Here is an 18,221-nt window from a genome sequence, read left to right on the forward strand (position 1 = left end):
ATGACGTCGTGAACTATGGTGTATTGTTTTATTTCCCCGAACGATTAATATCATAATGAACCCCACCGGCCCGATAAGATTGGTTAGTTAAGCTCGATAACTTTTTTAATTGGATCACAGAAAATTCACATTGATACCATTTAAATTTAGCGATAACAGCGTTATCGCCGTCACGGTAGGTCGCTCTAATGTCATGACATTACGTGGCAATTTGCCGATATTAATTTTGCTACCTAGAACCAATGTGCACTCATAGGTTAGCAGTTAAGTGTTTTCGCGCTCGCATTCACAGAGACCTAAGGTTAGGGGAACTTGAATCTAGGTCTCATGTTCACATAGCACAACCTAGAACTTCTTAAACAATCATACTTTTCCTGAGTCCACTATGCATCAGAGTCACTTCTCCGCTGCATACATTGGTATCACCCTCCCCTTACCCCGGTCCACCATTTTGAATTTTTGCCCCGTACGGTCTTATGACCATGACTGTATCGCTTTGCTTTACATTCCCCATTTACACAAATTTCGGACGTGTGTAAAATATTATCACATTTATACTTTTGCGGTAAAAACAAAAACCCACCCTGTAGTTTAGTTAAGGGATATAATGGAAAGGTCTTCTATGGTTATTGCTACAATTTTATGTGAATCGAGGTAGCGAAATATATAGAGCAATTGCCTAGAGTCTAGACTTTAAGGGTGGAGGGCTAAAATTATCTTTTATATGTGATATCGTTTGTAGAATTTATTATTAAGTTAGACTATTTTTTGTCGCTCTTTTTATGGCTATAATGGTGAATTCCATAATTTTTAATTAGTGCGCTTTGTATGGCTTTAAAATTCAAATGAAATATTCATAATTTCCCGAAAATATTCTAAAGTACAGATACCGGCAAACATCATGAACAAGTGTCATTGCCTGCGCAGAAGCGATTTTTAGGTATCACTAAGGGGGGAGAGTGACGTGTCGATCGCGTGTTATACACGCGCCACAAAATATTTATTGTATTGTAAGGAATCGATCCAACACAAATAACCGTTAAACACCACCTATCGTTTAATCGTATTAAAAATATAAAGTATGTCAATAGTCTCTCCATAGAACGCAACCAGCCGCAGTCTACTTAAATGAAAATCAAAGCTTTGAATAATTGAAATATAGCCGGACATTTGATTCGGCATCGAGCGCAAGCTTTCCTTTACGATTTCATGAAACAAATCAAATCCGTATACGCAGTGTCGCAAAAGAATAAAAAAGTGAACGGGCTGCAAATTATTTTTTTCGAATCGAAAACCCGAGCACAAACGCTTCACTTTGCTCCGTGTTTTCTGGAACGTTTGAAATCGAAACGCTTTTGAGGAATGCTTTATATTAGTTCTGTGCAAAACTCGAACTAGAGTATTCTTACGATGACTCGATTATTCAAATGCATCGGTTTAATTGATTTCTTTTTACCTTATTTTAAACGATTAAAGTACAGTGTTTGTTGCCACGCTGTTATTTAGGACTAAGGACTAGCGTGATGCTCGCGCTCTCCATCCATATTCCATCACTTAATGCTAAACCTTTTTCATATCTCTAGAAGATTTCTTACTAGCTGTCCCCGTGAACTTTGTTTCTCCTTAATGTGATTTTACTTAGCCTACCTTTTTAGTACATACCAACATGGAAAAAAATTCTATGCTATGTTACATTTTTCGGAATGAAAACTTTTTAGGTTTTTCTGTGAATTTTTCTCTATATAACCCGCTGAATTCAAGTTATAATAGTTCAAAATATGGATTGCTTGTAGAGGGGTGAAAATTAAGGGTTGTATGTATTTTTGTATCTATCATAAAAAAAATAAAAACAAAAATGTATCACTTAGGGGTTTGAAAAGTAGATAGTAGCCGAGTCTCAGAGTTACTGAATATGCATAAAAATGTCTTAAGAATCGGTCGAGCCGTTTCTGAGCAGTATGGGAACGAACATTGTGACACGAGAATGTTATATACATATTAGAAGATTATAAGCATTACTTATCCATGATTCATGTGCATTTTATGCTTGTATTGTAGTTGTGCTGTGTATATGTAGTTTCACACATCTTGCACTTTACCAAAATATAATTTTAATTAAACTATAGGTAACAAATACCGTACTAACCTTAGTCCACGCTTTAAGGCTGCTAATTCTAAGGCAAATTCGGTAATGTTCAAACTACTTTTACTGATTGTTTATATTAAAAAAACTGTGCTTTGGTAATAAATATTGAAGAATATCTAGTTTATGTAGTATGTAGTAGTAGTAGTTCTACAATAATAGCCCAAATGGATAGGCCTTCTACCCAAAGAGCTTCGGCCAACTACTAGGAAATTGCTTACTGTTTCCAATATACGTCTTCTACCACACAGTGTCCTATATGGCAGTACAATTGCCATATGAAATACATTCGTCATCGAGAGAGGCGTGACTATTCTGTCAGAAATTTATAAAGATGGATTCCAAATTACAAACTTTAATTATAATCTATGCTTTGAGATTAATAAGACCCACAGCATAGGACCTGTATTGTGTGTTTTTGAAGCGAATACAATAGCAAGTTGTTCAGTGCCTCAATAGTTCATAAATAACTAACGAGAATGTTTTCTGTTATACCAGCGTAGCATTTTTGCCCATGCATTATATTCATTTTTTATTCATGCATATGCTGCAAAAAATCTTCTAGAATGTAAATGATTTATCGAAGATTGATTAAATTAGTATAAAAAATGTGACGCAAAATATAATTTCTTCATGTATGCTATTGCACCGGCCGCAGAGGCGACTACTGAAAATTAGTTTTTAATGTAGCGTAAGATCATTTTGTATATGTGTTATTCAGAATGAAGAAATAAAGCCTTTTTTGAAGTTATACTTCTTTAGGCGCGTTATGAAAAATTTATGAGAGTGAAATTTTACGATGCGCGCGCACCGTGACACAAAATTAACAGAATGAAGTTTCCAACGGAAGATGCTACGGCATTGTACATTATTTAAAAACAACATTCGAATAATAATAGAATTTATGTTACACTGTAAGAGAATAATAATAAAAAAATATTTATTTAATTTTTCAAATGTAAACTGAACTTTATTGACTATAATGACTCCTTTTCCAGTCTTTGATTATTTAATTGTAACTAATTATTTGCATGCAATCAAAAACTATTTTTACTAATGCCAAAGAAGTAAAACTTCTTACGCGCGTACATAAGTACACGCACCCTTTTTTATTGATATTACTTCTTCAAATGAACGTCAAAGAATAAGCAAGAGCATAGAACTGACGAGAAGAAATGTGAACTCTTCGAGCCCTTTTGTTTAACAAAATATTTTACCATGCTGGTATTACGTAGAGCTGTTGCTTTAGTGCTCCATTAAAAAAACCAACAAAGAAGATATATTGTACTTTCTCAAAACCATAGAAGAATAAAAAGAAGATAAAGGAACATGTTTATTTATTGATCATTTTACTTATTTGAAGTGTGTAGTATCAACTATGTGATCCTTATTTAGTCTATAAATAATCGCAAATATATATAATGATAATATTATGTTGAAGATTAACTATTAAATAAGGTGTTAATATTTGTTTGTACATAAAGCCAAGACGGCAAGGGGCTTGATATAATCTGGGAATTATTTATGAATATTCAAATTCCAGTTTTGACAGTCCCTATGTATTAATTCAGACTAAGTTGAATAACTTCAAAATTGGGGAATTAGAGCGTAAAATACCTTTACTCGTCCGCCATTCTATTCAATGATCTATAATGGACACAAATCGACAAATTTACTAGGAAAAGCTTTAAAACTCTGGGTTACGCCACTGTAAAGCTTACAAAACACGCAGCACTACGATCGCTGTATACAATACTCTTGAGCAAAGTACTCTGCAATACTGTAGTATTGTGTGTAACCTCCACAAAGAAGCCCACATAAAAAAAAGGGTGCGTGTACTTATGTACGCGCGTAAGAAGTTATACTTCTTTGACATTATTAAAAATAGTTTTTGATTGCATGCAAATAATTAATTACAATTAAATAATCAAAGACTGGAAAAGGAGTCAATAAAGTCAATAAAGTTCAGTTTACATTTGAAAAATTAAATAAATAAATATTTATTATTATTCTCTTACATTAAACAAATAAAACCCTATTTATCTTTAAAACATTTTTATTTCATTATACTATTTATTTTTAAGTGACTCTAATGTCTTCATCAGGATTTCGGTTTGTAATTTTAAATTAATCATTACTTGGTTGTGCATCTACGAGGCTTCTCCAAAACTAAAACTACTACTTGCTTTCTGCAACAAATAAGAGAATATTAATTTAAGCTCTGTCCATGCAAAACTTAAAAAATTGTATAATTCATATTATAAAATTTTTAACACATTTATATTAATATAATTATATAAATGTGTTAATAATATAATTTGTAGCACATGCTACAGACCTGGATAGCAACTTTCTTTTATTCTATTTAGAGATAGAGATAATTTAAATATAATACCGGTGTCTTCCTTGTAGGTTTCTTTTGAGTTGTTTGGGGATTCTTGTTGTTCAGTTCGACATGATTTTCTTTAACCTTTCTTTAATCCTACAAAATAATGAAATTGTTAAGTTATGTTGTCACTGTTGTGCACACCTTTGTTTGGCATTTTTAGTATTCAAGTTATGTCAAAACTGATTTATTACCTTGTCATTGTTGGCTTTATTTGCTTTTGGGATAGCAATTGTTTCCAAAATGATTTTATTTGTAATATCCTGAAATATATAAATAACATCTATTAATTTAAGTATCATGGTGAGTGGTTCGCACTCAGGTATTAAGGTGTATTATACCCACTGTCCATTATAAGTGGGAATGGGCTCACATCTGGCTGGACAGAGTTTCGGTACAACAAGAGCAACATGGATGTTTTGAGGTATTACAATATCTCTAACTACCCTGTAGGGGAATAAAGTATGTGCCTATGCTTGAGAGGTTGAACCTTGAACATCACCATCATATTTATAATTAACATTCCTTCCTCGACACCATCACAATCAAATTCATTGAAATCTACTTCAAACCGTTTCGGTATCATCTCTGCCATATCCATTGTGTCTGGAGAAGGTGATGGTGGCTTTGTTCCACCTCTAGTTTTTGATGTTTCACGGCGATAAGATGACAACTCTTTTTTTTTATTCAATTTAGTGCACTTCCACTGATTCATCAATTGTTTTTTGTCTCTTGTCCTTATATTTGCTAGATTAAATCTGAAAAATTACATGTTTTGATTAAATAATGTAATCATTTTTTTGAGATACAGGTACTTATTAAAATGTTTACTTCTCTGTAATATCGCTCCAAGCCTTCATTTTCTCCTTATTAGTATTCGTGTTTAAATCTTTGTTCTCAATTATTGATATATAGGGTCGTAGAATATTTCTAAAAAGTTGCTGTAACAAACGCAATAAACAAAAGCAATGAATAATGGTTCATGTTTCAATTTTAATCAACAATAATACTCGATAATACATACGGATAGTTAACCTCAATTGTATTGAAGCACTCAGGAAGTTTAGCACAGTTTTTTCACAAATATTTTATCATATTAATTAGTATTGATTTAGATATTCAATTTAAATCACTTCTGATTATAATTCAGACGCACATATAAAATTCGCACTTGTATAATGAAAATAACTAGATACATAGATAATCTTTTATTTTAAACAATAATTCAAACTCCTATATTTGTTTAAAAGGTAAATGTCAATGTCAGATGTCAATTGTCATGGATATTCAAAATTCTTGTTAAGCTGCTAAGCTAAGAAATAGAATATGCGTGAAGTTAGCTTATATTCTATTTCTTTTGTAGATTGCGCACGCTATAATCACACTCCGAATTTTGTGTCATAGGTGCGCGCGCATCGTAAAATTTCACTCTCATCAAATTTTCATAACGCGCCTAAAGAAGTATAACTTCAAAAAGGTTTTCTTTTGTAAAGACAAACATGCAAAAAAATATTTAAGCCTTGACTTGTTTAAGCTATCGCGGAATATGGTTAAAAGGAGTATTAAGCATGAGCATACCCCACATACACACATTCACGTACTTACCCTCACTTTTACACTATCATAGAAAAATTAGGTATTACTTAGAATGTATTGAATATTTTTTATTTGTTTGTTTCCTTTTGTAAATTTTGAACCTTTTTGTAGTTAAATGTATTATGTATTCCATCTCTGGCTATATTTTCAGTGTAACTGTTTGTTATTATATATAATTTATGTTAGCTGTAGGATTACGAAATAAATAAATAAATGATCGTAAAGCAAGCGTCTACAGCACTACAATTTAAAATCACTTCCTTTTTGTAGGAATCTCCTGGATGCTTGCTTTATAAACTATATGCTGGATTAACCTCAAATCTTGTTTAAATTGAGCAGAGGTTTGAGACTTTGCAAAAAAGCGGATACCTATATCCACGGAGCACATTAATTTGGGGTTATACGCTTGACTAAACAGAATGGCTAGAATGTGCAATCGGGTGCAGAGCATCTTGATTTTTTCGGATCGCTCATGCGATTACTGGAAGGGCATTCTGTTATCACTTAATTTTGCAATTTAAGGTATTTTTTGTTGTAATCCGTTTGTAATAATTATCTTTGTAATTATGTGTGCCCATTAATTATAGGCATTATTTCATTATAATCAATACGTTTGTGCACGCTGCGTCGTTTGTATTATCGTAGCTTCACATTGGTTCTAATTTTTATAACTACTTTCTTTCCTCTTTTTACTTCTTTGTTAGGTTGCTATAAATAAATAAATAATGGTAGAATAACTATTAATGAATTGCATTTCTTCGTATGATTATAATTTAATTAAAAATATTTCATAATTATTAACGCATTTGATTCACTAGAACCTTTTTAACATTAAAAATTTGTATCATATATGTTTGTAATTATGATTTATGTAATATATGTTTATATTCAAGTATACATTCATTATTTGTTTATAGCGTAAGGGTAATTAACAAATCCTTAATATTTATGTTAGAAGCAGGAATGTAAATGTAAATTTCAAATGTATATGAAATGTATGCATGCGACATGACAAAAAGCCAAATCCATTCAGTTAAAAGCAAGTTGTGGTTAGCCAGTCTCCGGATGACATACATCAAATGCATATTCAATTATTAAAATCATTGACTTGGCGAAACTCCAGCGAGATGTTACTCTCAACTTATATTTTAAATTATTTTGATTTGTTTGAGTTTGCAAAAGATATGTAAAGTACAAGGATACTTTGCAGAGTAGATAAGTTATTTATTTAAGGAAATGTATTTTAAATTACATATACTTTGAATTTTCGTTGCAGTCTTAAAATTAATTCTCTTTGTCGTAGCTTACACGACTTGTATTTGAGGAACGCGCAACTACAACTTGAACTTGTGTACACGGGACTAAAGTTCTCGATTTTTTTTGTATTTTGTATCTCAAACATAAAAAGATTTCCACAACTGAGCGTTTTTCAAGGCAGTTTTTGCCGCGCACCACCACTATGTGGAACCAGCTGCCCATTGAAGATTTGGGTCCATCAGGAAAAGAGCGTTCTAATTCTTAAAACGCACTCGCGGGCCCTCTGGCATTGAGAGTGTCCATGGGCGTCGGAATCACTTAACATCAGGTGAGCCTCCTGCCCGTTTGTCCCTGTTCTATTAAAAAAATCCAAAGAATCGCTCTGCCTTTACGCTTGTGGAATACCTTTCTAGTCGCTATTATTTTAAGAGTACCAAAAATAGTCCAATAGAAACTCATGTAATTTTTGCTATCGCTTATAACCTTAATACTATAAAATGAAGATTGCATGAGATACAGCGTCGAGACTCAGGGATAGTAGCGTAGCGTAAGGTCGTGGATTAGATAATAACCATTTTCTAATGAAATAGATTTTTTTAAATACATATTGTGAAGTAATTTATCTATCAGGCACGTATAACAGTCTTGGTCACACACATTAGTTGTTGGCTGTAGTTGGAAGTTGAAAAATACGTGTTGAGGTATAGTTTTGTATGTGTATCTACTTTGTTTGTGTCATTATTGAATGGCGAAATTAATAAGACTAATTATTTTGAAGCAAATTTAAATGAATCTAAAAAATGTAACGTAAGCTTGCATGGATTTCGTGGAACTTTTTTGTGAACTTTAATCGATTTATTGCAGTCAAATCACATAAGGTAAAAACTTAATTAGTAATAGGTTTTGATTCTTAAAAGATCGGCAACGCACTCGCGATCCCTTTGGCATTGAAAATGTCAATGGGCGTCGGTATCACTTAACATCAAGTTAGTCTCCTGCCCGTTTGGGGGCAAACGGGTTCCATAAAAGAAATATACTAAAATACTTAACATCTTCAGTTACACTATCCTGTTCATACAGACAGACGCAGCCATTTGAAGGACTTCTTATACCTGTAAGGCGATATAGGATACTTCCTGTTGTATTCTATTTTATTTTACAGAAAGACTGCCTTTTTTTACAACGTAAATAACTTTTGTTTTACTCTTTCATATTCTTATAGTATAAGATCCCGATATACAACGACCTTCACCGAGATGCTTATTTAATGAAACGTATTTTATATTTAATTTAATATATCAATAAATATAATACATATGGGTTGCCTAGCAAATTTCAGTCCAGAGTATGTTTAATTAATATAAAAAAAAAAATTTTTTTTATAATTTTGCATGTAGTAAAAAATTTAATTTTTTTTCAATCAATATTTTTAATCAGGGTAGTATTATATATGTATCACTATAACCTTCTTTTTTACTAAAGATGTATATATACTTTAGTGTCACATAAAAAATATACACATAAATAATTAATTGATTAAAAACAACCTAACGTTTGCATATTCTATGGGCTTCATACTTTCGATTGGTATAGAATTTATCAAATAATCATACCGGTGAAATTTTTAAAAAAATATATATTTTTTTAAATATTAATAAACATACTCTGGACTGAAATTTGCTAGGCAACCCATATGGATTATATTTATTGACATATAAAATTAAATATAAAATACGTTTCATTCAATAAGCATCTCGTTGAAGGTCGTTGTATATCGGGATCTTAGACCATTACGATTTTTTGTATATCGAATACGTATTATGTATAATATCTGGTTCAACCAGAACGTACAATGCTAGCTTGAAACTTCAGAAAATATATAATTTTCTTTATTAATATCCTTTTATGAAAAATTATTCCGGCCGGATCAAGGATGCGAACATAAAGCATGAAGGATGTGATTTACAATCTCATTTGTGAGTGGGCCAGACGTTTTAGAAATGCTGCCTCGGTGCCTGCCCCATGTCTGGGAAAACAATAAAATTGAATGATAGCCGAAGCAGTAAACTCTAAAATTATTATAATAACATCTGGAATGACCATTGAATACAGTTGGAATCGATAAAGTTTTGTTTTATTATTCAAAGTAAGTTGGGAGTCGGCAAAACGCATTTGGCGACCACTGTGGGTGAATTGTAGCTATGAATGCGTTTGTGATACAAATATTTATAGTAGAAACCTATATACTTCATTCTAAACAGTTGTTTGACTATATTCTCAAACTTCAAGAAATAATAAGCTTATATGACCATGCATCATACTCGTGAACGGGTGCTACTTGTGGTGACTGGTCGGACTTGAATTCGTGTATGTGTATGTTAGTTCTTTTGACTATGTATTTGCGTGTTGTTCCCACGAGAATGAAGTGTGTGTTCTTATTTCACCATGCCTACTGTTGATAGAGGATAAATCTTTGTTTTTTTTATATTATTCATTAATTATTAAATACTTAAGATGTCATGTGGAACATGGTGTAATGGTTGCAGCTCCTTACAAACGTTGTGTAAAACAAATAACTTGGTGAATAAAAAGACTGGCGGAGAGTTTATTGCCAGTTCTTTTCATCCGTTCTACGCCCTTGATTTGAGAACTGGCAGTGAATGTAAAATTAGAAGCATTTAGCATTTAATATGTATTTCTTTATTACAGTGTACATTGTGTTACCTAAATGAATAAATGATTTTGGCTTTTTGAATTTTATGCTCTCAACAGGTATACTCAGTTCATGTTCATATTTTGCTAACTAGAGTTAGCAAAGTAAAAAGGATGACACATAATATCAAAAATTGTCTTTACTGACGCCATTAGGTCACATATTTGTGTCAGGATTAAGAACGCCAGTAGGATAAGTGATTATTATTTAGGAAGTTATACTCAAGTAAACTTGATTCAAGTAAATGTAAAATTCTATGTTTTTGGCATGACGTAATAATAAATGATCGGAAATTAAGATTTGAGTTTCTTGGCTCATTATTCTGAACGCTTCTAAAGTACTCTTTTATATCTTTCTCATAACTTGATTTTACGCTGTGATGAACAGAGATAGAAGACATTTTTAATATTGCTGTTTTTCATGACCTTAGTTTTTAAGCTTGCGATTAAATTAATAGATAGACTATAGATATATTTTGATTTTGATCGAATTGATTCTTTGAAGTATTTAGAAGTAACTCGTAAAAACGTAGTGCGTGCTAAACCTTATTTGGTAGTCGGCAAATCGGACCGGGTAACTTTTGGCGCGACCCATCTAAGTCAGGAATGGGTATAGTTGACTGACTTGAATAATTTATGACTTGGTACGCCACTAGTCTTGGTTAAGTCGAAACAATCTGTTGTATATAATAATGTCGTTATGTAAAGCTGGTTACGGCGATTGTGCTTTGTTTTTTAAAATTTATACAATAGCATGAGTTATTAAGTACTTATTTTTATTTAAAAAAAGCTCTTTTGATTTCTTATTATCTTTACCTTAATTATGATATGTGATGGATATATTTTTGATAACTAATTACCAAATCGGTTTTTTTTAATTGATAAAAAGCTTGCCAACTTAGGCCGTGAGATTTAAGTGCACATACGATAATTAAAGATTTTTAGTTAACGCCTGGTAGATAGTGCCGGTGACCGTAGAGCTGGTGCTTTCCTCGATCAACATACATGGAATTTAACAGAGTATTGAATAAGAGATTTCCTTTCTCATTTCAGCATTAAAGGTATCATATTTACGCCTTTAGACATTAAACCGTTTTCTATCATAGGCAAAATATATTCCATACGTAATTGAAGGCAACTATCACGATTTTTTCGGCATTATAATTCAAGGTAAAATAGCTAGTAATATTGCCAATACACTATCAATAGTGGTTCGCCAAAATAGCTCCTGTTTAGACCTGCGGGAACCATTGATTTGTGGTCTGGGACGTACCGTCTTCACCGATCATCTATTGATGTTAACTGAACCGGATCTAACCGGTTATTTAGTAAGTTTCATTTTAATAGTTCAGTGATTTTAATGGCATACAGCTTTGTAGTACAAATTAATAAATGACTTTGAATAAAGCTGCAGAGATGTTGTGTTAAAAGGGGTTATCAGGAACTATTTTGAAATTGAACTTTAGTGGAGATCAATATATTTAATTACTTTCTAGCTGTAGCAAACAACAAATTTTCTCTGAATAAAGGAATAAAGTGATATTACCTACATTCTACGGTTACAATCACTGTGATGACGTCATACCCTGTATACCTTAGCCACTGGTCAGGTCAACAGCGAGATTCCATTCCAAAAAAAGCCACTGGTGTAACAAAATAAATCCAAAGCGCGGCAAAACCAATACAGACTAGGGTCTAGAAAAACCGCCGTCACCGGGGAAGGCAGTCACGTACCATGCACTTCGCGCGCTCCTGTGAGCTTCCATCCTATCCTGACCACCCTATGAAACCTGGAGAGACGCTCTTGCGCCAGTCGCTAGCTAAAACAGCCCAACCTGAGTTGTCCTTCAGGGCAACAGCTTGATTTCATATAAAAAAAACTGCCACTGGCTACTGGGCCTATCGAGACACCGAGTCAATGGTTAGAATGGTCGAGGGTCCTCTCAGAAGTTAGAAGGACTGTTTACTTTCCTCCACAACATTGACATGTTAAAAAAATCTTATTAATTACTAGCTGACCGGGCAAACGTCGTTTTGCCATATCATTTATAATAAAAAAATAGGGGTTGATCGTAGAGGGGTGAAAGTTAGGGGTTGTATGTATTTTTGTATGTTGTATCATAAAAAAATAGAAATTAAAAATTTTGTCTAAAAAATAAAAATAAAAATTTAGGGGTGGACTACCCCTAACATTTAGGGGTATGAAAAATAGATGTTGGCCGATTCTCATAGATACCGGATAAGCACAAAAAATTTCATCAAAATCGGTCAAGCCGTTTCGGAGGAGTATGGCAACGAAAACTGTGACACGAGAATTTTATATATTAGATAGAAGTATAATGAAAATTATTCACCTAACTCAGGTGTCATAAAAGCTGGCAACACACTCGAGAGGCTTCTGACATTAAATGCACCCGCATAAAGTCGAATAAGAATCACTTGACTACATAAAATGCAATGATTAATTAAATAATATTAACATCACAGGCAAACAAACAGTTGTGGAATAGGTAAGACAATACACACTCTTTATGTATTGTAAAGTTGATATAAGAAGGGTGTCCCGCTAACAAAATAGAGAACTGAAATCTGAAGAGATTTTTCTGGGGCGATTTATAAAAATAACGAATGTATTTCTTACTAAAATAATATAGATAATATAGTAAAAAATAGTTCCAATACCTATATCGCTCAAGAAAAATTATAACTTTTTCACCAGAGCACAAAATTGAATAGAAGTATTCACATAGTTGCAGCGGAATAACGTTGAGTTTTCTCTGGTCTGATTCGCGAAATGTTATTCTAAGCACGTACTCGCTGTTGAGAGAGACATTAGTTAAATTGTTACTGAAATTACAGACTACTAAAAGTATGCGAAATATGCTTATTTTTCAATTTTATTATGTTTTTATTGATTTTGGTCTATTCAACCTTATATTAATAATTTTTAATTTATATGGTAATACAAATGAATATAGTACACTAGCTGACCCGACAAACGTTGTTTTGCCACGTATATTATTTCTTGGAAACATTGTTTTAGTTCAATAAAAATAACTATATCTACAATAATAAAAAATAAGAGTTAATCGTAGAGGGATTAAAATTAGGGGTTTTATGTATTTTTGTATGCTGTATCATAAATAAATAAAAACAAAATAAAAAATCTCTGCCGCTTTGTGGTTTGAGACATAAATAGTAGCCGATTCTCATACTTCCTGAATATGCATAAAAAAATTCATAAGAATCGGTTAAGCCGTTTCGAACATTGTGACACGAGAATTTTATATATAGAGATAAAACATTTATAGAGTGAATTTTAATCAAATAAAGCACAAAAGTTACACGGTTTATATTTATTTAATAAATAGTGGTATCGCACAAAAGAATAATCACTTTTTTTTATGTAATAGGAGGTAAACGGGCAGGATGCTCACCAGATGTTATGTGATATCGCCGCTGTGCGTTGCCGGCCTTTTAAGAATTGGTACGCTCTTTTCTTGAAGTAAGAAAATACTTCTCAGTGGGTAGATGGTTCCACATAATGGTGGTGTGTGCCTAAAACTGCCTTGAGAAACGCTCAGTTGACAAGGATCAAACGTCAAGGATCTCCTGATACGGATGGTATCTCGTGTTCTGCCTTGACGTCCAATATTGAAACTCAACTTACTGTATCATATAATTCAAACGTACATACATCGTATGATTTTAGTAATTAATAATTTTACATTGAAATATAAAATTTTATCTAATTTATGCGTTTAGTTAGTTAAATTTTTTGTAACTTGGGGTTTTTTTATTTCAAAAGGAAAGCATTTTTTGAATTTCAAACATGCAAATTCAAGTTTGAAACAGTAAAATTCCTGTTTACATTATGTTTATAAAATGAAAAGAGAAATAAATTTGTAATTTTTAAGTTTATTAAAAAATACACCTTTCACCCTCTTTTGTTTTTTCTGTCAAATATATAAAAAAAGAGACTGCATTTCACACAAAGTATTTTATACTAAATAAACTGCAAAGCCACAACGCAAAACAATACAAACCACAACGCGTGGCTAGAGCTACAGCTAATTTCAGTTAATTAGTTCTAAACGTATTGTTATTCAGCCTTCATCGATAAATATACAATTAAATTAGGGAATTTGATTCATAATAGTTGTTCATGTTCAATCAAACCAGACCTTATAAAAACTCAGTGTCATCAATGGCTATACTTGCCCCTAAGCCTCCTCAAGTACACGTCAACATCGCAATCTATCCAGTGCTTCCCGCGTCCAACTTCGAGATCCTGGACAACTCCATCCCACCAACGCAGCCACGGTCTACCGGGTTTTCTCATAATCATCATAATTAATGTGACATGCCTATTTTTATATGGCTGATCGAGCGGGTTTTTTTGATTAATCAATCTGAATGTACAACTTTATTTGCAAATAAACGATATATTTTATTTATTTATTTGGTTTCACTGCAAGCTGTATGCCGTATTTCGCTATACTTAGGATTTTTATGATAAAAACTGAGCAAATAGAAAATAGTGGAGAGTTTCTTTACAGTTCATCATGTTCGTTATACGACGCCCTTGATTAGAGAACTGTAAATGTAAATTCTGAAAGCAGGACAGTAAAGATTTTCTTTTAAATTTTATTTTTAAAAAGATATTTAAAAAAAACTAACAAATACATTGCGTACTTTACGCAAATGATAAATACACAATATACTTTTTGGCGGATATTTGGTCAGACATGCACAGTATAATTGAAACCGCGTTCAAATTGTCGGTAAACTAATTGCAGTTTTCATGTATCAAATAGTGGTTTGTTTGTAATTCACGCGCAGTATTTATTCAATTAATTGTTGGATTGTTTCAAGAATAATACATTTACAATTAATAAAGGAAATAATCTTGTTTGAATTATTGGATATCACAGTGATAAAATACTAAGCAATCTTTCCAAAGCACTTGCAAGCCTTCTTCTTGTAGTGCCTATCCACTACTGAAGGTTGGCGGTCAGCTCGTCATACTTCTTATTCTTTCCAAGCGCATCAGCTGTTCTACGCTGGCCCATCCATTCTCTGATATTGCGGAGCCACGACTTCCTCCTTCTGCCAGCGCATCTTTTCCCCTCGACCTTCCCCATCATGATGATTTGAAGAAGTCGGTACGTGTCGAAGGTGTAATGGTTGCAGCTCCTTACAAACGTTGTGTAAAACAAAAAAACTTGGCGATTAAAAAGAGTGGAGAGTTTATAGCCAGTTCTTCTCTTCCGTTCTACGCCCTTGATTTGAGAACTGGCAGTAAATGTAAAATTAGAAGCATTTAATGTATTTTTTTTAACGTTTATAAGTGTACATTGTGTTACCTACATGATTAAATGATTTTTGTTTGTTTGTTTGTTTGAAGCACATGGCCCAAGTAACTTATTCTTTTTAATGGTCAAAGTGAGCGAGCCTTACGGCAGTTTAAATGCTGCCCGTTAGCCCCCTGTTTTATAAAAACAACAAACAAAACTCTTTATACGATAAAAACACATTCAAAATAAAAAACTTTATCCAACTCCATTAAAACACGTGGATACATTAAGTTTTTCCTATATCACTAAAATGTTCAGCATTTAGTCTTAAGTGCTACGCTCCACATTCAGACGGAATACGAAATACTTCCAGACTAACTGAGCAACGATTATAATTCTAAAAGGCACCCTGTTTACTTTAATGAGATGAAAAACTTTCACAAGACGACTGAGTTAACGTTAAAAGCTACAAAGTACATAAACTTGTTTTTTTTGTATTACCGTAGGTAGTACATATATATGTCACCGTAAAATTGTAAGCACCGTTAGATTGTAATCTATCTCGCGAAATTATAAACTGTCGAAAGATTGTGAACCTCAACGAACAATTTGACAATTTTAAGATTGTAATTTGACGTATTCACTTCGATAGATTACAATCTACCGAATAATACGTTAAATTGTAAGCAGTACGTTGAGTTCACAATCTTTCGACAGTTCACAATCTCGCGAGATAGATTATAATCTAACGGTGTTTACAATTATACGGTGACATTTATAAGATCTATCAAGCTTAGAAGCGTACTTTAGGACCAAAGAGTAAAATGGTAAGTTAAAACAGTCCTAGGCCATATTTACAAGATAATACGTTAACATTTCTAGACAGCCAATTTTGCATGAGTCACAAAATTATTACGGTAATAACAGTATCATCAAATAAAAGGGAAAATGAAACCGTGCGTATAATTGTGATTGGAATTATCTTATATATAAAATCCTTGTGTCACAATGTTCGTTCCCATACTCCTCCGAAACGGCTCGACCGATTCTTATGAAACGTTTTATGCAAATTCAGTAAGTCTGAGAATCGGCTACTATATATATATATATCTTTCAAACCCTTAAATGTTAATGGTGATCCACCCCTAAATTATTTTTTTATGGTACAACATACAAAGATACATACAACACTTCATTGACACCCCTTAACGATCAACCCCGATTTTTTATTTATAGTAGTTATTTTTATCGATAAAAAAAAATGTTTCCTAGAAATAATATACAGTCCAAAATAACGTTTGCCCGATCAGCTAGTGTGTGTTGCAGTCTTTCTTAACCAATGTACTAACCTATATCTGTTGACCAATCACGATTAAATGGATTGCACCGTCGTTATTTTTACTCACGATGAGTTTATTATGAACACAAACGTCTTAACGTCGCCGTTACATATTTATATGTGTATTTAAAGTTGTAGACCTCTTACTATTACGACGGTTTAAAGGCGACTATTACTCAGATGTACGGACTCTATTGGCGAAAAAATTTCATACAAAGTTTACATTAAAACTAGTATCGTAACATTGGAAGGCATTCATGAACTTTGTTAATATTTGCCAATTTTCCGGGAGTAATGATCGATCAGTGTCGAAATATTCATCGAGTCACCTTACAGCGGACGTACGACATTACCTTTATGAAACATACGTAGTGTTTTTAATACATTTAAAGCCAGATCGAAATTTCAATAGTACGATGACGTCAAGATAGATTCTTGCTAGTTTCATTAAATTTATTTTTATATTAAGGACATAATATGAGAAACGATTTTTGAATAATATTCGGCCAGACTAAATTCTTTAGACCATACCGCCTCGTCTTACGTATATTTTTGCTTGCAAAGTCTATAATCGCGTTGGGAAATATTTAGCAAAAGCCTCAATGGACAAGTGATTAAGTTTCTTTTTTCATATTCTTACTGTTAAAAGCTTTGTCACAGACTGCATAGTTTTATAGAATCGCTACAGACTATAAATATTCTTAATCTTTTCCAGGCAACCCGATTAAAATTAAAACAATGATGCAAAACAATCCAAGATGTACAAATCGTTTTGCCAAAAAACCGATTCAAAAATTCTAAAAAACCGATTTCAATTAATAAGTTTACAAATATTATTTACCTAGATAATAAAACTCCAAATCCTGTTTATTTCATACAAAAATTCATGCATATTCATTTCTCAAAACTGTTTCAGTGGAGACTATTTCATTAATTTATAATTAATATAAAATAATATATCGATATTGCTTCTAATTTCTGATAAATCTCTGCATATTACTCACATTTCTGAACAGGTGTTTAGCCTAAAAAATATCATACTCAATTATTATCCAAATCCACCAATATCACATGCTATAACCTCTTTTTTACGAGTAAAATTAAAAAAGTATATTTTACTAAGTTAATTCAAATAAACGTACTAAATTCATTAAACACTAAGAAGAATTATGGCGGAATCAAAACGACAGTTTTCAACAAAGGAATTGGATTCCGTTCTAGATTTGTGGCTGGGATATAAGACAATTTCTAGGAAAAATCACGACGCGGAAGAGAAAGATTCAGAAAAGCTTAATGGGTGAAATTGTAACGTTATCTACGTTATTCCTATTGATCGCTTTATCTATCTTTATTATCCCCTATTAGTTTTATATATCTATGTTGGTGATGGGCAATATTACCGACAAGCTGATACCTATAGATTTGGCGCGAAATCGTAAGACGTACTAGAGAAAGTATAAGCAATGTTTGAGGTGACGTAGTAGGCGACAA

General features: G+C 32.5%; 1 protein-coding gene across 2 annotated transcripts in view; it reads right to left on the minus strand.

Annotated features, from left to right (window-relative positions):
• LOC125060362 (connectin-like) overlaps window positions 1-18,221 on the minus strand; it is a 91,036-nt gene that overhangs the window by 11,319 nt on the left and 61,496 nt on the right. The window lies entirely within an intron of this gene.

Source organism: Pieris napi, chromosome 21, assembly GCF_905475465.1.
Source record: "Pieris napi chromosome 21, ilPieNapi1.2, whole genome shotgun sequence".
Classification (NCBI taxonomy): domain Eukaryota; kingdom Metazoa; phylum Arthropoda; class Insecta; order Lepidoptera; family Pieridae; genus Pieris; species Pieris napi.